Here is a 22,121-nt window from a genome sequence, read left to right as displayed (position 1 = left end):
GCTCATGTAACATGCAACCTTCTCCCATTTTATTTCAGTGGCAGATCTTTTCTGCACTGATGCTACTATATTATTATGAATTCAGGTTACAGCATTTAGAGGGCACTCTGTATAATCTATAAAGACTGTTATTAGATTAGGATATGCTCCCTGGAAAACCATCAATCTGTGTTTTGCTAAATCAAACATCCCAAAATGAGTACACACTGGTTGTAAGGACCGAGGGCCAGAGTGAACACTGAAAGTACTGCAGACTCATCGAGAGATTATCTTTCTCCTCTTATAAACATGCCATATGCATTGCAACCCTAGACATTGATATTTTATTACATATTTTCTTAAGGCCATGTTCTGAGCCAGAATTAATTAGATTTGTTGGGATTAATTATTTTCCACAATGGGTTGACTCAGTCATTTTGTTTTTTTCTCCCCTTAGGTAGAGATTGACAAAATGATTGATTTTGCCTAAAAGTGCAGTGTCTATTATTTTAGTTGGAAACCAGCGTGTACTTCTGTGACTCCCAGCCCAGTGTGCTAGCATCAGATTGAACACAATGGTCTAGATTTAGGCATTCATTTTCCCCAAAGAATAGTGTGTGGTTGGCAAACCTATAGCCCTGTTTGGAGAAACAATACGTATGTTTTACTTTTATGAGAGAGAGGACTTTAGATGAGGATTGGTTTTGCAAAATACGTCTGGTCCACACGGGGCTATCCAACCTGAAGTAATTACAATCTCTACTAAGCACCACACATGGCTAACATTATAAAAACAGCCCTAAAAATCTTCTAAAAATGACGTTCCCATACAACAAAACTGCATTGTGAATTATGTTTTGAAGGAAACGTATTTTGTTGCGGATTAGGTTTGTTTTTGACGTATCACAAATACATTTGTAAGGATAGTCCGTGGAAGTCCACATAAGGAGGAGGTTGGGGTGGTGGTTAGGGCAAACAAACACAGGACTTCCACCCAGGAGACCGCTGTTCATGTCATGTGAAATTCAACATTCATTCATTTTAATTTACATCCATAGTTTAAATATCGCAACAAACATAGTAAATTTAAGCCATGATGTTTTTACTGAATTTAACCAGTAGTTTTGATGCCTAAACCTAACCAAGTAGCTTTGTAGCGTTTTGTTTTGTTTTAATTTCGTAGTCATTTTAAGCCAAACCATGATGTTTTTTACTGAACCTAACAAAGTAGTTGTCTTGCCTAAACCTAAGGAAGTATTTTTGTTGTTTTTGGTTTTTGTTGTTTTGTTTTCACCACATATTTAAAACAGTTTAAAACTGTAACTGTAATCTGGAAGAAAATATGTTTCCATCAAAATTGAGAATGCAGTTTAGATGTATGGGAACACAATTATGTAGGACACAGGGTTGTATTAAAATCACCAGTTTCCTATGTTTAATAAAGTTGTCACAGTGCTTGTTGTATGCTTAACTGATTTCAGATTTCAGTTCTGGACAACGTTATTTCATACATCTCTTCAGTCATTGGGTAACTTCAGTGCAACAACATTTAAAGAAGTTGTCAAGAGTATTAGTGGTTGTCAGTGCAACCATTCAAGAGGGAGACGGAGAGAGAAAGATAGGGTGACCAGATGCAACCAGGCAGGCTGTAGTATTGTCAAACTGTACATATAATTGGTATTTCAGGAGGGACTCACTTGACAGTCTCTGCCAAGTGAAAGAAAATAGTGTCAGTGTATCATATGGTGGCTGTCAATACTCTCAAGAGGAGGACAGAAGAGTGGACTGGTAATCATTAAGCAATATTTTAAGACAATGATTATAAATGTATAATTTCAAAGGGTTCCGTATACTGCACACTTGTGTGCAGTGCAAATTACATTTAAGTTTGGGGCTGTTCTTAATGTATTTATTTGAGATATTTCTGTTAGCGCTCAGCAGATGACAGTTAAGACCAATTAAATGAGTCTGGGCAGAGGCAGTATGGTGTTGTTTGATAGACTCATAGCCTCGTGTAACTCTCTTTTACTCGGGATTAAGAAAAATATAAAATGATGTGATGCAATCTCTGTTTTTGAAAATCTTGGATTTTTTAATTATATGCAATATTACAGTCACATTCTATCCAATTGCTACTATTCAATGTTATTCAATGCTATGGAACAGAGTTGGCTAGTGGTAGCAGGATGGCTGATCTCAAAACTGCTGGAGACTTGCAGTGTACGGGCCAGAAACACCAACCTGATGTCATGGGAAGGCGTATAAATAGCATGCCATGTTAAGCATTTTGTATCTCATTTGAAAGTCCTGTGTTTTTTTGACCCATCCCCCCCCCCATAAGCAGTCTCTCTCACTTATATTACGACACCTGCTCTTCTTCACTTGGTCTGAACGTTGTTCGTTATTCCACTTCACTAGCACTTCACGCTGATGCTTTTATACATATACATGGCATGAAATGCACACCAAAAGCAAGAACGGCATTGTGATTGGACACAAAATGACTTACAAATTGACATATCTTTCCATTTGGTGAGACCAGGCTGGAAACACTGTCATAATTGTCATCCTATCTTGTCCTCAACCGGTTCTGTCTGAAGTGATAGTGAGATCTACCAATCAACATGAGTGCTCAGTCCTGGGCAGGTGACCTCAAGCAAATGCAATCTGACCTTTTCTTGAAATCTCATACGATATCAGAGTATGAGAGACACTTGGTGGGGATTGCCTGTTTTCCACTACAGTGGGGCAACTACAATAGGACAAATGACAAATGTCTGCATCACCAGAGATAATGCTGATCCCAATGAGAATCAACAGGCCAATCTGTGGCTCTACAGCTATCAAACACTTTCTGCTTATTATTCTGGTCCATTGGTATGTCTGCTTGGGTCAATTCAGCTCTCACCAACCATCCATATGAAAGCTCTAGCCAGCTACCCATAGTGCACAAGAACACACAAGCCAAATGCATGCTTACTACCCACCAAGAAATGATACATGACCAAGACTTGCACAAAGTAAAGCAGTGGATTGGTGAAAAAAGTCAAACCTGAACAGTCAACAGAAAGTTTTCGCAAGAGCTGATGGACCAAATATAATGCCAGTGAATATTGGACTTAACAGGTGGAGAAAACGAAGTCTCTAATGGGATGTCAAGTCAATCTGTCACAAGATCGTGATTTGAACTTGAACGTAAACAATTGTTGTTTTTGGGCACTCGATGAAACGACTGATTCTGTTGTTCTTCTTTGGACACAAGTAAAAAAAACAACAATTAATTGATTGACAGGGAAATATTGTGGTTGTCAACACTATTATACTAAAAAGTTTAAGAGAAGTTTTTACAGATAATTTGCTGCAGAAAAAATGTGATACAATGTTTTCTACATCATCACCTCCTTCGAAACCAACACCCTTGAAGCTAGTAATTGCGTCCAAAATTCCATACTAACATGCTATTTAGCACACTAAAACAATATGTGACCGCATTGCATTGTGGGATAACGTTCATAACAGACGTTGACGGACAGCTTTGTAACATCAATATCACTTCAGTTTAACTGTAAGTATAATATTTCACTTTGCTAGGCGTAATATATATTTGTTTTATTAATTCAGACTTTGATTCTCACAAACCGTCATTTTGGTCACATGAGGTTGGCACGGGTTACCATAGTTACACGTTTCCAACCGCCAAGGAGGCTCTCAGGAAGTGACGACGTGAATTACAGTTCAGTGCGTCTGAAGATACATTCTACTGTTTATTCATACAAAAGTATGTTGAATGAAAGTACACCTATTGAGTATGTAGTGCGTAGTATATGATTTTGCACAAAGCCATTATTTTCCTCCCCAAGGGGAAACAGGCATTCACTTATCTTATCCCATTGTTTGAACAAACATACAAACACACACTCAGACATTACTGTTATTGGGATGAAATTTGGTGAAATATTGACACTGACTTGCAGTACAAAGAGCAGATTGCAGCTCTTATTTAATTTTGCAGCCACTGTAAAATAATCAGCCAACCTGCCAGCACTGATGAATGTCAAAGTGTAATGGAATCATGACTTCTACGGTGCCTCCTTGTTTCCTCTAAGGACTTCCCATCACCGTGTACTTAGCTGTCAAAATCTGGGCCTGTGTTATGCACCCAGGCTGCTCCTAGAGGCAGTAGGCTACAACATCAATACTAATGGTCTAAGATTTCATCATCTCGCTGAGTAGTCTGCTCGATCGATATATTCATGGGATTGCATTTAATAGAAATAGCTTATTTTGGGTGTTGTGCTTATCACTATGGCTGGCCAATGTTTGCAACAAACAATTACTCACATTATCGAGTCATCTGTCGATTATTTTTTCAATTATTTTTCTGTGTATAAATAGTGCGAAAAGACCATCAACAGTCCAGAAACCGAAGATATTCATAAAACAGAGAAAAACAGTAAATCATATTTATAAAAGTTTGAAAAAAAGATAAATTAATTAAATAACTAATCAATTAACAAAATTGTTAATTAATTCTCTGTACTCATTTCAGCACCATGTTCTGTCAAAGATGAGCTAATTAGACAGAAATTGCAAATAACTTAATTTGCAGTGATTTCAGATGTGCAGCACTCATTTTTTTCATCACTTTTATCAGTATGTCCCATGAACACACGCCTCTCCGTCAAATCACAACCACCAGCTTGCACTGTTGAGATGTTATGATGGATGCGTGTGGTTTTTTATACCCTCTGTCTTATCAGCCTGAAACAGCAGGAACTGGGATCAGAGCAGCCATTCTTTATCATCCAGTGTCTGTTTCTTATTCCAATGCAAAACTGGATTTCTTGTGGTCTTATTTCCCCTGGAAGTGACACTGTGAGGTCATCAGCCAAAGCTCAGGAACAAAACTGTGTGTCCTCTTTAATGTCTGCAGTATTATCAATTTAATGAGTGATCTGTTTTTCTGCACAGTTTTTAAGCCACCTTGGACCACTGACTTGCTGAAACAGATGCTAATCTGATCCCAGCTCAACTGAAACTTTTGCAATCTGCAAATCCCGGCTGGCACCTACTACCAAATCAAACCTTTCACTTACCTACACTTTAAAGCCATACTTAGTAACCTTTATCAACCTCCATTAGTGACCAAGTAAATGCAGCAATATTGACTGGTGAATATTAAACCTCGCCCTGTGGACGTGCAGACATTTTGCATGCAATAACAACGCCTTTGTTGATTTTGGCATGTCATGTGTACGCCATGAAGTCTGTGCTGACTGCAATGCAATCAATTAACAACACAAATCAATGACAACTATTGTCCAGAAACCCTCACAGGTACTACGTTTAGCATAAAAAATATGCTCAAATCATAACATGGCAAACTCAAGACCAACAGGCAACAACAGCTGTCAGTGTGCTGACTTGTCTATGACTTGCCCCAAACTGCATGTGATTACCATAGTAAGCATGTCTGTAAAGAGGAGACTCGTGGGTACCCATAGAACCCATTTTCATTAACATATCTTGAGGTCAGAGGTCAAGGGACCCCTTTGAAAATGGCCATACCAGTTTTTCCTCAACAAAATTTAGCCTAAGTTTGGAGCTTTATTTATCTTCCTGCCTGACAAGCTAGTATGACATGGTTGGTACCAATGGGTTCCTTACGTTTTCTAGTTTCATATGATACCAGTATCTTTTATCTTGAGTATCTTCACTCGACGGTCCTAGTATTTAATTTTGTTTGCTGAGTTATTTTAAGCCCAACCATGATGTTTTTCCTAAACCTAAGTGGTTTTGTTGCCTAAATATAACTGTGACTGTTTCACGGTAACAATGTGGCGTTAAATGACCAAGCCATTTCACAACATTAAGCCTGTGGCGTGTAAATGACATGCAAAAAGCCTAAAATGCTTTATGATGACATGCAGAAAAGTCCTATGTATACGCCTACCTATGAGGTTGAGTTGTACTGACGTGTCTGAAGTGCCATGGGCCATGATGAGTTAATAAGAGCAATGGGACAGGACTTCAGACCTCTGTAGCTGCCATGACCAATACCAAAATATCGATCCAGTCAATAGATCGTGTGATAAAGTGACTGTACATGTAATATACTAACTCAAAACAGTGAAGTTACTCTAATGTGTCACAAAGAGATTTATCTTCGTATTGCATAATAATTTGCACCTCCTCTGCTCTTTGATGAACTTAAGGCATACAGGCAATAAAGGAGCCGACTGCCTAATGATCCTGTTCCAATCCTCGAGTGAGATGCACATTGCATTAATGTGAATAAAAATGTATATTAATTCATGTTTTATAATGGAGGTTCTCACAAGATTAGAAGGTCTATGGACAACAATGGTTCAGAAGATAGCAGAATAAGACTTTCAATTATCAGTTCATAGGTTGTGATTCAAACCTAATTTTGGGACTCTAGTGTCAGTTATGCAGTCTGCTATTTCACACAATAACTTTCAGCAGTCTATATGTATTGGTGAAGACAAATCATCTGCATGTAGGTGTGTGGTGGAAAATCTCTACTGTATTTATATTTTATTTTGTGTAACCCAAATAAACCTGCAGCTGCAGAGTAATACTTCCTGAAATTATCCCCGGGGGGATTAAATTGATGTTTCCTTCCAGTAGTTGTGAGGACCTTTTCTATTTTTTTTTATTTTTGCAAAAGGAGTAACTCTTTTTTCCCCCAAAAATGACTAGCTGTTGTTAACATCAACAGCTCTTTGGCAAAGCATTCAGAGTTAATGCATTAGCATTTTAACAATAAAACAAAAACCCAACATAATTACTGCAGAGATTCAACATAGAAATGTCAGCTGAAGAAGTCAATATAAATTTACATAAAAAAACAATGACTATGTTTACATGCACAAAATATAAATTTGTTTGCCAATATACCAAAAAAGACAATATTACTACTAAACTGTTTACATGGCTAATGAAAATGAATATTCCACTAATATTCCCGTTTACATGTAGCCGTTCATGCTCTGATTAATGTAATCGGTGGCGGCCTTTCATAATGTTTAAAAGTAGATGTGTTTCTCCTTCTGACCATAAATGTGGGCTATTCTTTTGGGCATGCATCTCTGCAAACTGTCAGCTAGTTGGTTTGTGTACAACGCACAGAGCTGGCCATAAACAGGCAAGAGGCCGTGTGACGCAAACTGCCGTAAAAACCCCAATTGAGATGCATATTGCGAATGTGCTGTATACAAAGAATGCTCCTAAAACACGAATGATATCGGCATATCCCACGTCTTTATCGGAAAATGCTCCATTCGGAACAAGGCCTAATTCAAAATATCCAAACTGAATATGCTGTTTGCATGACCCATTCAGAACATTATCATATTCTGAATAACAGTGGAATATTAGTGTGCATGTAATCATGGTCAATGTTTTGTCATTTCCGTGTTTTGGCTGAAGATGGGAGGCCAACAAAGTTCAATACAGGTTGTAAAGTGACTTCAGCACCTAGTCATTTGTATTGATCAACGACCCAGTCGACCCCCGCAGATATATTGTGCTCATTCTGTGCTGTTGGATAGTAAAATCATTTCGTGTATGAATGGTAGAGATGCACAATCGATGTTTCTGTTGTCTCCAAAACAGATGTAAATAAAGTCCAAATTCCCCTCTCATGTTGTGTCTAATTAGACAGACCATAGAAGAAGCAGATTTCTCATGTTATTGTGCACTCATTGACAACCTCCAAATGAAACTAATGTGCAAAGGAATAGTTGGACATTTTGGGAGATACGCTTATTGTCTTTCTTGCAGAGAGTTAGATGAGAAGACTGATACCACTTTTCTGTCTGTTAAATAGAAAGCTGTAACCAGGAGACACTAAGCTTAGCATAAAGACAAAAAACGGCTAGCCATTTTGTCACTTCTGTTTTTGTCCGAATAGAACACACAAGATATAATAATTTGTGATCTTTGGAGGTGCTTATAGACTTTTTTTTTCTTTTAGACAGAACCAGGCTAGCTGTTTCCAGTCTTGATGCTAAGCTAAGCAGGTAAGCTCATCTTTAATGGGCAAACAGCACCTAACTTTCTGCAAGAAGCTATTCCTTTTAGTGATGCTTACCTCTGAAATAATATTTCTGACATGAAAATATTCAGAAAACATGTATGGTAGACATCATAAAGGTAGGTTTCACTAGATAAACACACACATTTCAAGTGCTGTATCTGTTAAGAAAAATGCTTCTTAGTCCATACTGATGAGGAGTAGAACAGCTCCTACATGATGATTAAAATTGAAAGATTACCCTCTTCTCCCCCTCTGAGATCATTTGAGGCTGAGGATGAGGAGATGCACGTGGACAGTGAGCAAAATTAAAGTGGTGTCAAGTTTAAAATCAAACAATGGCAATTGGAAGGAGGAATAATGATTACCTTGTAAATGATGATGATCAATTACATGCCGATTACTGGAGAGACATAACGTCTAGTTCTTTAAAACGCTAAGATCAGCATACAAGCGCGAAATTGTGTTCATCATATCCATGCACAGTGATGTACAAGGCATATCTCACTGTTTCTTTTAATATAAAAGCTGTTATTATTAAGACTTGAAAAAATAGCACCTGTATTTCAAAAAGAATTGATAAAAGTGGTACATATCTTTTCCATCTGTCTAAAAAGATGAATTTCTCTGCATTGTGCACCTGATGTTTTCACATGCTGTTAGATGAAGACCTACAAAAACAATAGGAGGGCGTTGGTTTCCTCTGATGTCTCTGTCCAGGCAATATGATAATGAACACCTACAGAGAGACATTTTTTTCATTCCTACCCATTAAGCAAGAAATACACAGCACCTCATGTTGTGCTCTCTGACTTCATTCACACCTTAAAAATATTCCTTTAATGTGCCTTCAAACTACTGCAGAGGGTCATACAACCCATCCTGGATGTACATCTACCAGAACCAAGACGTTTCAGTCAATCATCACTCATAAATTTGCGAAGGGAAGACTGAAGAAAATAGAGTAATAGGAAATGTTCAAATTTGACCTGATGATGCGCTAGAGGTAAAGTTATTCAAATTCACCCAGAGGGTGAATGTCTCTACCAAATTTCACGGCAATCCATCCAATAATTGTTGAGATATTTTGGTCGGGATCAAAGCGGTGTACCAACAGACCAAGTGACCAACATTTCCATCCGTAGAGCCACGCTGGCTGAAAAACTTGATTTATTCCGATCAAGGAAGGTGTCCTCCACTTGGCTGCAGTGCCACAAGAACCTAACAAAAATGTTTAATTAAATTTCCCAGTCAATTTATAAAATATGAAATACGGCTCACTTAATCCATGAGCTGTCACATTATAATCAGCATTTTGAGAAGAAAAATATTTGTATTTTAATACTTCTTTTAAACTGAGCTAAATATTTTTTTTTACAAAGAGATCATGTCTTCTTATTTTTTTAAATCTCCTGGTGTATTTATCATAATAACCGTGTCTGCGAAATCTAATACCAGCATGAACGCCTTTATCAACACGAAAAGTGTAAATAGATGGAAAAATTAAAACGCCAGACTGACTAGTCATTAATCAAGATGCATATCAGAGCCAATGAACTTATTTTCTCTAATTATGTAATTGACCTTTTTTCAACTAGCACTACATGCTGACACTCAATTAAAATCAGAGAGGAACTGATTAAGTTTGTACATTTTATAAAGAAACTTAAGCATTGACCTTTTGCAACAGCTCGATTACACTCAACATGAAGCGAAAACAAAAACAATCTCATTCATTAAGATTCCTCAACTCAGCAGAGTGCAAATTAAATTGTGACTGTGTTTGTTGGCAGTGAAATACACTTTTGTGGAACTATTTTCATGTGACATCAAAGTTTGCCTTTTTTTAAACTGAAATGATGAAATCCTCTTAATCAACATGAGGTGAAGAGTTTGTTTGATTATAATGTCTTCGCTTGTGACTCAGCAGTTATGTGTCCTCACAAAGGAAGTAACATTGCTCCTTTGGCGTAAAGCTGAGGATGAACTCGGTGGCAACAGATCGCCACTAGCTGTTACATCTGGAAAGGCAAAAAGTGACACAGCATGAAGTCAACCATCTAAGCAAGAAAGTCATGAAACTAATCATCCAAGATGCTGACTAAAAGTAGGGTTAATATCCTACTCAAGGTTGGACGGCTTTAATAAGCTTCTTGGTCATTTAGCGTTTCAAGCAATGAGGAGGTAAATCATGACAGAAAGAAGATTGGTTGATGGATTGCTAATCCTGTGGCCAGTTTTACTCAGTTGACAAGCTGTCTACACATGTCTACTTGGTGTCTGAAAGCACAGTAAGTAGTTGAATCCTAACGCTGATTTGTTTTCTGCTTCCTGTCACAAATGCTAAAAATACACTTGATGGTTCCTAAATAGTTGCTCCTGAGAAATATAAAGTAAAGGTACATTGTGCACCATCACAAAATCTGATAAAACAGACCTGCTCTCAGGACTGTCTGATTGACATCTTCCTCATTCTCTCCTTGCACCTGTCGAGGTGGAACAAACTACACCTTTATAATCCTAAAACTGCAGTCAGATGGGATTCTGCCAGGCGAAATTTACTCACAACCGGACAGGAAATAGTGTGGGTAGGGTTGTGAGCATACATTGCAGAAGCTAGCATGGCTAGCAGGCAAAAAACAGCAATCCACAAAGTTGTAAATTACAGCTTCTTATCAAATACTTTGTCATTAACCTCTGTCATTGTCTCTGCCCTCACTATACTCAAGCAGCATCCCTTTTTCTCTGCGGAGTGCATATTGAAATCTGTGGTGACCGCAGCCTTAATCAAGCTGTTCTTATACACCGTTTGTGGCTTCTTTTACCTTTTAAACAGACTTGAAAAGCAAAGAATCTCAACAAGAGTAAAAAAAAAATATTAATATCGGTACAACATCCTTCGATTCAGACTCTTACTCTATATGCTCAGCTTGTTGTTTAGCCCATCATCTCTGGCCTGAACTACTTCTCTCTTTGAAATCCTCCCAAAAGATTCCCTTCAACACCTACAACTCATTCAGCATGCTGCGCCTCAACCCAACCTTCATTAATTGTCCTTCGTCGCTCTCCTCCTCCGGTCTCTGCGGTGGCCGCTCACATCAAAATCCCCACAACCTCACAGTGTGCTCTGTGTTCTGCGTCCAGAGGCCACTTAGCTGCCCTCCTGCCTGGTTATCTCTCCATATAGTCTCAACTCTTCTCCCTCCTGGCACCCCCGTAGTGAATGAATAACCTTCCTGCTGACCTTCCTGTTGACAACTCATTTTTTTCAAGAAAAAAGAAATCACATCACCTTCTCCCCGATGAATTATTCTTTTCCCTGTAAATTTGAAATCGCTCTACAACAATTCCCATCTCTTCTTCTTGTATCTTTGTCTACATAAACATTTTCATTTTAAATAGTAGTTTGTGATGGCAGTGTTAGCTAGTTACCTGAAATGTGAATGTAATGTAATTTTAGATAATTGTGTGTAATTTTGCGATATAATTTACCATATTGCTAATGATGTTAATACTGTAGAATCATCTGTTCACCCCAAACAAGATGAGCTCATCTGCAACAAAGACGGTGTTGACTCTGAGGTCACACAAGACCATAGAAACATTTGGTTGAATATCAACCTTATTAGAAAAATAAAAAGTTATAAAAGTGACGTTAGCACTGAGCTCAAGGTAGCAATGTGCCAAAAGCAAGGCAAGTCAAGTTTATTTATATAGCACAATTCATACACATCTGCAATTCAAAGTGCTTTACATGTGAGCAGATAAAAGAATCATCAGGTGCACTTTGAGAGCAAAATTAAGATCCTAGATCTATGAAGATCTTTGTTCTTGTAAACAACTGCTCCTAGGTTTAGTTTTCCTTGTTTCATGGTATTCATTCATGATTCCTGTTTTATTTTGTTATTCACTTCTCCTAACATTTCGGATCACTTCACTTCCTGCCTTTGTGTGTTTTCCGGTAGTGGCTTGAAGGGAACCAGCAAATCGGGGAAACTCTCGCAAGATTGTTAAGGTCAGGCATTGATCTCAAATAATTAAGGTTAGGATAGGTCGTCGGGCAGTGAGTCTCACGAGAGTTGTTGCAAGTTTTTGCAGATCTCAGATCAGATTTCTCAATTTGCGGGCTCCCTTCTAGACACGACCGTGTTTTCCTGCCAGTTTTGATTGTCAGCCCCGCCCTGATTAGTTTCACCTGTCCCTCATTCCTCCTGCACTCACCTCACCTGCTGCTCACCTGTTCTAACTTCCCCAATCAGTCATTCACTATATCAACATGTTCTCATCCCAACTCGTCACATATTGATGCTTTGTCAGACCCCTCTGTGTTACTTTTCGGTCGCAGTAACCACGTGCTTAATGTTGTGAATTAAACAAATACACTTGCTAAGGATTAGAAAGAAAACCACTTAGTTAGGATTAGGAAAAAACAACATGGTTGGGCTTGAAATTACTACGTTTGTACAGTGAAAATGTGACTTGACATTGTGAACACGAGACATGAACAAACAGCTGATTGTAAAGTTAAAGTGAAACTTAATGCACAGGACATGAACAGCGGTCTCCTGGATGAAAGCCCTGTGTTGTTGGGCCCTTCCACCTCCTCTCCCGCTCTGTGTGTCTTTTTGGTCTTTAAACTACGTCACCACAGCAATCTCTCTGAGCTTGTACTGTTGCTGCGGATGGGTTTACATTGTAGTTAATGGAAAGCCCGGTGCGGCGGTATCGAACGCTGATGGCTGTGACAAAGCAGCGGTATTTGACGCCCTGCAAATGAGAACGGGCTGACTACATATCAGCCCAGTTCCTTTGTTCCTTGCCAGTTTGCCATTCTTCTTCATACCATGTGTTTAGCGTTCCAGCTTTTTCCCGGTCATGTCGAGATTGGTTAGCCACAAGTTGTGACAACGTGCAAAAACTCAAAAGAATCCAGACTGGATTCAAATGTTATTAAAACTACTTCTTAACCAGTTGAGATATGAGGGCTTTCTGAGTTACTTCAGCTCTCACACAGAGAATAATTAAACATTGGAGTTCAGATGAGGCTGGACAATCTTCTGAATTTGTTACTATGGGAATAAAATGACAGTTCTTTAAATAATAGAGTTTAGAAATGTGTTATTTGCATCTGTATCTGCACTGAAAACATTTTAGTTGAAAAGAAATAAGAGTCACAATGAGGGCATTCTTACATACTAAGAACATCAGTCAGTAAAAACATCTTTGAACATCATATCAAAATAATGAGGAGAAATGTGAATGCTGAGATGCCTACAGAGTCATTAAGCTGAATTGTTTGCAGATTTCTTCTCTAGTCTGCTTTTCTTTCTTCCTCTAGTTGAGTACATTCATCATCGCTGATAAGCAGGGCCGGACTGGGATAATAATTCATCCTGGGAATCTAATGTCAGCCTGGGCCAATCTCCACACATTCACAACAGACGACATATACTGTAACTGTTGTGTTGAAATATTTACTGTTTATGCCACTTTAATTACTTGCAAATTGTCCTACCCACCATTAAGTATTGATGCCATTTACTCGTATTTTTAAAACATAGAATCAACTCGGGGAGGCACATGCTCGAGAACATATCTATAATTTTGCAGCATTTAGCTGCACTTTCCTCGAGGGCTTTTCTCCTTTGAACATTCTCCCTCTTAGCCTCTGCTTTTCTCTTCCACTTGTTACTAGAGAGGCATCACATCCCATATTTAGTGCATATGAGCTGCTACCATCAGACGGTAGCCTATAGGGTGCCATCCCTCTGAAACAATCAGGCTTGCAGATCATTTGTGCCTATCAGTATTGCATTGTTGAACTTACTGTGACACATAAATGACTGAACCTCTGTGTGTGAGAATGCTGCCCGTTATGACCTTATGATATGATATGTAGAGCACTATAATGATATGGTGAACAGGTCTATAGTAGGCTGATGTTGAGGTGTTCTGTTGTTGTTGTTAGTGGTATTATAGTTGTCTATTTATAGACGTTTGCTGTAAGGCACGTGTACAGTGTGTATAAGCCATAAGCCCTACTGGTTCCACCCAGACGGCAATACAGATACACCAAATGTCTTTTCCGGGGGAATAAGAGCTGCTCGCCATACCGTAGCGTGGTTTGAGCTGCACTCGCCACACATCATTGCATCACAGCAAAGCAGTGGTGGTGTGGTGCAAGCCGTGTGAAATAACGGGTTTCTGAGCAGAAAATGAATGAATGAATAAAAACTGTGAAAACATGAATATTAGTTTATACCAGATATTCATGTTCAAGTTCACACCAGAGGGATGAATTATTCAGTTTTCTTTCCTGAGATTTAAAAGTAGGCCTATTTAACAAAAAAATGCTGTTGCAGTGTACTTATTTTGTTATATTCATTTATTAAAAGTCACCAGAATGCAGGAAACAAAGTCTCTGAAACTCAAATATTTTTGGAGGAGGACCCTCAGACCTCCCCGCTTTGGTTTTGAAATACTTCCTATTTTTGGCATGGTTGGCAAGTATGCAAGGAAAGATGGATGAATACCAAATATGGAAAATTGACCATGGAAACAAGCACACACAAAGTGCTATTTGGTTAATAACAACTGGTAGGTGGCATACAGTATAAGAGCCTCACCTGTAACAAACATCCTTGGAGCTTTGAGTACAGTTTTTATGTAGGATGCTGAATAATGTTGTGTGTACTTATGAACAGCAACAAGACTGAATGCAGAGGACCACATTCAATTAGTCTCAAATAAACTACCATCTGCTCTCTTGGTTTGACTGACCCTGAACAACTTTATTCCTGAATGTGTTTACAGTGCAAGATACCTTTGAAACAAATTTAAAATCAATATTGTCATTGTACAGCCATTTTCCAGATAAGTGGCTGTCAGAGGACAGAAGCAATATTCTGTGTGCTTCCATTAGCACGTATATGGCAAAAACAATATGTATTTTATTGGTACTTTTGTAAATTTTTTTGTCATCTCTTTTAAGATCCTCTTAAAAGAAAACTAGCAAATATCTTGCTCATCTAAAGAGAAGTTATGAACAGGATATTTTGCTCCTTTGCTCTTTCATAAATGCATTTTATAACTGTTGTGACAAAACACAGATGAGTTACTCTCCATAAATAGGAAGTTGCCCATTTTAAGGCATAATTCATAAAATAAAGCTGCACTTACATTAAATTTTACAGACCGTAGCAGATGGAAATATCTTGGTGAATAAATTGCTAAAACTACAGAGAACTTGGATGATAACTGTACCGTGTGTGTATGGGCATGAACCTGAGATCCAGACTTGTGTTAATTTTTGAGTTCTTCCATCGTCATGGCCTTCATTAAACACACAGAAATACTGAAATGAAACAAGACTAAGAGTCTGCAGCCAAGCTAACATCTCTGTGATGCTGCACTAGCAAAATGGCAACACAATGACATGCTGATGTGTGGCAGATATAAATTTACTCTGTTCGCCATCTTAATTGAGCATGTTAATATGCTAACATTTGCTAAATAGCACTAAACACAAAGTACACCTTACACTGTTGGGAATGCCACTTTGTATTTATTTAGTCATAAACCAAAGCACTGGACAAATGAAATTTGACCTGATGATGGTGCTAGATGAAAATGTAAGGGATCATCAAAGTTACAATTCATCCCAAGAGGGACATAAACATGTGTACGAACTTTCATGACAATCCATCCAATAGTTGTTGAAACATTTCACTCAAAACCAGAAATGCGAACCTATGGTGTCACCAGAGGAAATATCAAGGGATCACTGAAGTCAGTATCTATCTGGGGACCACAAATGTCAACAGACCAACATTGCCATCCACAGAGCTACTAACATTACTAAAAATAGAATATTGTATGGGGGCAATGGCCCAAAACACAAATGGCTTTATTTACCAATAAGTCTCTTCGGTCGCATGTTTTGTGGCAATTACACAAATTGCAGTCAACTACCAGCTTGTGTCACAATAGCTTCTCATAGTAATAAACCATCTGCTTCACCTGTTCGTTCACATTAACATCAGCTTTGCCTTTCCCCAAAATTGCCCAGATGTTCTTAAAAGGAAAGAAGCACTCCCTAAATCATTGGGGACTATTTAAGCATCCCTTTAGTTTTTTTTGCATTACTGACTGATAGCTTGCTGGCTAACGCAACACATACTATAGCCCATGTCCTCTGTCTTTTTATTTTTTTATGCAACAAATGATACACACAAATCATTGCAGCACCTAAAAAACATTTGAAAATAATCATACACTATGACACTTTGTCTGGACCTGTTGGGCTGAGGTCAAGTAGCACAATTCTAGTTTATTTGTGTGTGTTTGTGTGTGTGTGTGCACATCACAAAAAAACGCCAGTAGAGAGTAAAAAGATGAGGGCGAGAGAAGATTTGAATTATTCATCCTCTGCTCCCATGCTACCTTCTGATTACACACCACTAAACTCCTATTTACATCCATTTATAGAAGCCCACAGTTCACAGGGTTTGACCACAGCTATTGGTGAGCATTTGCCTAGCTCATTACCTACTGTACACCACGCATCATGTTTGCTGGCTGTCTGTGTAATGTCAGAATAGCGATCCTGGTGGTTTTTTGATCTCTAACTTATACCTCACCCACTCAGTGCACTCGCAAAGTCTCTTGTCTCAGTGCTGCTACAGAGAAGACTGATGTGTAACTCTGTTGCACTGTGGGATTGTCAAATCAAATCAAAACATCCTCTGCCCTGAAAGTTAGTCCATCTCCCAATGCATAGACTTCTCTGTGCATCCTGAAGTGCTGGCTTGGAAATGTAATTTAATTACTGCATCAAAATCTGTCTTCCTGTCTGTCCTTCAATTACTGGTGCATAGAAAAGGTGCCTTGAGTCACATTTGTGACAAAGGGGCTGGGAGTGGAGGCAAACTTTTTTTCTTGTAATGATTGACTGACTGGAAAATTGAATTAAAGGCATTTAGCATATAAAGGTCATTGCTTTGGTTCCGCAGTGGCTCTGTGATACACTTGAGTGTATCTGAAAAACTACTGTGACCTTATAGCTGAATGTAGATAATGTATGGTTTCTGAAAGGAGGTAACATCTAATATTTTAGAAAGAAAGAAAGAAAGAGAGAAAGAAAGAAAGAAAATTAAAGAAAGAAAGAAAGAAAGAAAGAAGCACACTGTGCATGGATATTTGAGGGAGCATGTTGCAGCATGAAACATGAATTGTTAAGGCAGGCCATCAACATGACACATAGGCCATATAGTGGGCAGAGCAAGGCATTAATAATTCATTGACCCCCACCCCCATATTTTCCATTTTCTTGCACCATGGCTGAACTGACTTCATGTCAATACCAGATGCAAGAACACACCACCATTCATCAGTGCATAGTTCATTTCTTGCTCTGGTGGGGAAAATTAAACACATAAAACCTGTAGCAACCTTACGACAGATATTTGGTGCATGAATTCACAAAAATTAAAAGAACAAATCAGTCTTGGAGAAGAACTAACCAAGCTGTAATATAACCACTAACTCGATGGCTTAAGGTAACAAGTGTTTAAAATGATCAATGTATGATCACCATTTAGTGTGAGACGATATAATTAACACTGTTAATAAGAAGACATTATTAGCAACACTGACTGTCCTTGGCGTTTTATCATTTGCCCACATGGTGTCCCACTTGATGCCAATGTACTTGTTTCACACCTCACTGGAAGAACAGTGTCTCACACCTCATTAAGGTGTCAGTATGCTTCATCCAAAGTGCTTTTCAGATGGTTGAACGGACCCTTTTAGCTTTTTGAAACAGACAATGGGACAATCACAACCAGCCCTCTATTATCATTTTCTCAGCCCTGTCTCCTACAAAATTACGTTCCCATAAACTAAATTGTATTCTCAATTATGATTCGAGGGGAAACATATTTTCTTCCGGATTATGGTCGCAGTTTTAAACACGTGGTTCATGCTGTGAATTGAAACAAAAACGCTACAAACCTACTTGGTTAAGTTTATGCTTAAAATTAGTATGTTTGTGGGTGCCTGGGTTAGCTCAGTTGGTAGAGCGGGCGTCCATGTATTAAGACTTGGTCCTGACCGCGGCGGCCTGGGTTCGAATCCGGCCTGTGGCCCTTTCTGCATCCACTCTCTCTCTCCCCCCTTTCACGACTCTATCCACTGTCCTGTCATAAAAATGGAAAATGCCCCCAAAAAAAAAACTTTAAAAAAAAATTGTACATTTGTTATACTATTTCAGTTACGGACGTGAATTAAAATGAATCGACGCTGGCTTTTGAAAGTCCTGTGTTCGAGCTACCCATCCACCTCAAACCCACCCCTCCTTACGCGGACTTCGGTGGACTCATTAGAAACGTATTTGTGATACATCAAAAACAAACGGAATCTGGGAGAAAATATGTTTCCCTTGAAACATAACTGACAATGTAAGTCTGTTGTATTGGAACATAATTTTTAGTAAGGCCAAGAGACATTGGTGCTGTCATTTTTCATGTGTACGGATGAATGCAACTCTATGAATGTCTTCAAGGACAAAGTCCAAAAGTGCGCACCACTTGGACCCACCTTCAATTGTGGCCATTTAAAACAGTTATAAAGACTTTATCCTTTAGACTTAATTGAATAAACAAACAAACACATTGATTTTGAGCATACTGACGCCATTAGTCCATATCCATCAATTTCTCAGAAATACCCAAAAAATCTGATGTGCAGTTGTATGGAGTATCTACTACGACTTATTTCAGAATCCCAACAACAGCCAATGTCTGGATCCAAAGATTACGTTCTCAGGCTTGTCATTTCAGACCACTAACTCTGCTCGATCAAGAAGGCTTGGACTACTCACCAAAATGTTAGGTGGCTGATGCTTTTATTATTAGCTTCTGTATGTGTGAGTGTGTGTTATTGTGTGACTAAGTCTGAGAGACGGACAGAGACAGAAATTTCATTTATTGCCTTTTTTATTTTTGTTGTGGTCAGAGATGGTAGCATGTTTGGGGGTGTCTGGAATTGCAAACAAAGAAATCAATACAATTGTGTCTTTTGACTTCTGTCAAGATTAATATCTGTCAGAGAAGAGTGTGTGTGCTTATGTGTGTCATTCAGATTTAGTAGATGGAAACATGTGTGTGATCAGACATGGTTTGAGAACCACTGCTCCAGTCTGCCCACAGAACAGTCTGCATGTCCTGAAGCTATTTTATTCTAACTGTCATTCAAGGAGATCAGGTTCATTGCTTTGAACTTTTCGAAATAATCCAAGTTGGACTCCAAAGGAAAGTCTCTTTGCCTCAAAATTAAGAATAAATGTAAAAAGAATAATGTGTTAAGGCCTGTCAACATGATCTCATGGGAAGGCGTATACATAGCACGACACCTTAAAGGACATTTTACGTGTCATTATACGCATTTCAAGCTCCTCGCTTGTCATTTCACGCCACGGGGTTAACGTTGTGAAACGGCTTATCGCATGTTATTTAACACCACGTAGTTAACCTGAAACAGCTGCAGTTAGGTTAAGGAAAAACTCAATAGTTTGGATAAAAATAAGTACATAAAATAGGTACGTAAACAAAGTAACATAAGTACGGAAACACATCACAAATGTCACTAACTTCAAATAAGTCAACAAAACTTTTGGTTTCGCTCCTGGGTGCTAACTCCTAGCTCTAGCTTCATATGAGTTGTAACAATCTTTTCATCTAATTCTCTGCAATAAAATGTATTTCCCAAAATGTTCCCAAAATTCCCCAAGGGAAACAAATTCAAAGCATGTTTTTTTAAGTGCAGCCACAAAATTAATATAGCGATCACTAAGCAGTTGGAAATCTAAAGAGCAAGATGGGCTGCTGATCAGGTACAGTGTTACGGTTATGTATTGTCTGCCTTGTGTGAGAGACACAGTGAATCAGTACAATGAAGCCGACCTTTCTGCAACTAAAGCAGTAGATTCTCATATCTGCCTTTTCCTGGGGTAGGCTCTGTCTGAGCTGGAACACAATGAATCTGTTCACTGTAAGTCTTTCAAATTGAATATTATTTTTCCATTGACATTTATGCATAAGAGGGAATGTGTTTTTATCTCCCAGAAATACAATAAGATGCACCATGCTAGAAATTCAATTTATTTGTTTATGTAAAATGTCATCTTTCGCTCCACACATCTGCTCGAAGTCTCACAACAGAGAGGAACTGATTTTCTTTCATGAATCTAAAGTGTGCTTCCTTTCACAACCTTATGATTATTATTTTTCAAACACAGCACATTCTTGACCTGACAAGTCTGAGCACATTAGAATTAATTTCATTCATCTCACTGCATCTTGGTATCTTAGTAAGAGCATGGGTAAGTAGCCATACTGATAGCACAATATTACTGTACACTTCAAGTCAGTGAGAATGATGTTTATGAATAAACAGGTTTAAATATGTCTGGTTCTCCAAAGAGATGAAAGCAAACTGCAATTGTCACATTGGCAACAATTTTCAAAAACAAAAAGGTAACGTTTTTCATGGGGGCTTAACCATTGGGAAGAGGAGTGAGAAGTGGGGGCCCTATACACTCAAGATAATGTGAGCTTGTGTATGCATCACAATTGCCTCTTTTGTCTGTTATGTTTGAAGTTTCAAAACTGAATGACATGTCCTGCGGCAGTAAGTGGCTATTCAAAATCCTATTAACATTTGTTTACATTGTGGACATAACGCTGACGCATCCAAATGTAATCCCTGAAGCAGCCTGTTGAAGATAGAAAGATGGGTTTAAGTGTTCTGTTAGCTATCACAAGTCCAAAACACTTGTTACACAGTAGAGACACTTAAATCCCCTCAAGGTATTGTTCTATAACATTCACTAGTCATGATCCAGGCTGGTCTCATACACTATTTGTAGCTATACCTACGAAAAGTAATGCACTGTAATTTGTGTATATCCAACGAAATCACTTTGTGTGTAATCCACGTTATTGTGAACAAGGAAAACGCTGCGTAGGGAGGAGGTTGGGGTGGACAGCTGGGTATAAAAACACCGGACTTTCACCCAGGAGACCAGCATTCATGTCCCATGTGAAACCAGAAGTCAGCGTTGATTTATTTGTACTTAACGTACTTAAGTAACGTCACTTCTGGTGTTATTTTAAGCCTGACCATGATCTTTTCCTAAAAGCTAGCTAAGAAGTTTTGTTGCCTAATCCTAACCAAGTCCATTTTTTCCTAAACATAACTAAGAAGTTTTGTTGCCTAAACCTAAGGAAATTGTTTCTTATGAAGGCGGAAGTTTATTTTGAAAAGACTGTATATGTAACAAGCGGAAAATGACACATGTTGCTGGAATAACTTTTTGTAAGATATACGAACCGTTGTATGAGAATGTGTTGCATGATTGATTGCAGTGCTGATGAAAGTAAGTGACGTCATGTTTTTCAGTCTCTCAAGTGAAATAACCAAAACACTTTGGCAGATTATTTTGTCTTCATGTTGGAATAAGAATTTCAGTTATTTTTGTCATTTTCCTCCATAACCCTCTCCTACTCTTCTTGTCTCTGTTTGTTCATAACTTGGAGTCATGAAGCCTCCAGAAATGTGATTTTCTTTTTATCAAGTTGAAACGTTTTTCAAATTATTGATCTGGAACCAAACAAATCTGTCTCTGTTCTTTCTGTTTTTAAATGTCAAAAATCGATGATCAAGCTCATCGACAAGTAGTATAGAAAGTGTGCATGTTTTATAGATATATATTATTTGTTTTATTTTATGACCTTTATCCTGACTCTTCCTCTTTGCTTGTCCCAAGTCCACCTGCTGACCAATTGTTGTTTTAGATTGTTGTTGTGTTGCTTTCATGGTCTTGTTTCTTCAGGCATGAAGAAAACATCAGAGAAATACAGTCTTCTTCTCTGATACAAGTCTTGATAGCAGTGATGCAGAAACATGTCACTGGGGACTCAGTGAAGCTCTGCATCCAGTTTTCTGCATCTCGGCACTCAATCTGTGTCTGCTATATCTGATTGTGCATGTTGGTTGAATGTGTCTGCAGTGATTGTTTGCATCT

This window comes from Sebastes fasciatus, chromosome 3, assembly GCF_043250625.1.
Source record: "Sebastes fasciatus isolate fSebFas1 chromosome 3, fSebFas1.pri, whole genome shotgun sequence".
Classification (NCBI taxonomy): domain Eukaryota; kingdom Metazoa; phylum Chordata; class Actinopteri; order Perciformes; family Sebastidae; genus Sebastes; species Sebastes fasciatus.
This window is presented reverse-complemented; position numbering follows the sequence as displayed.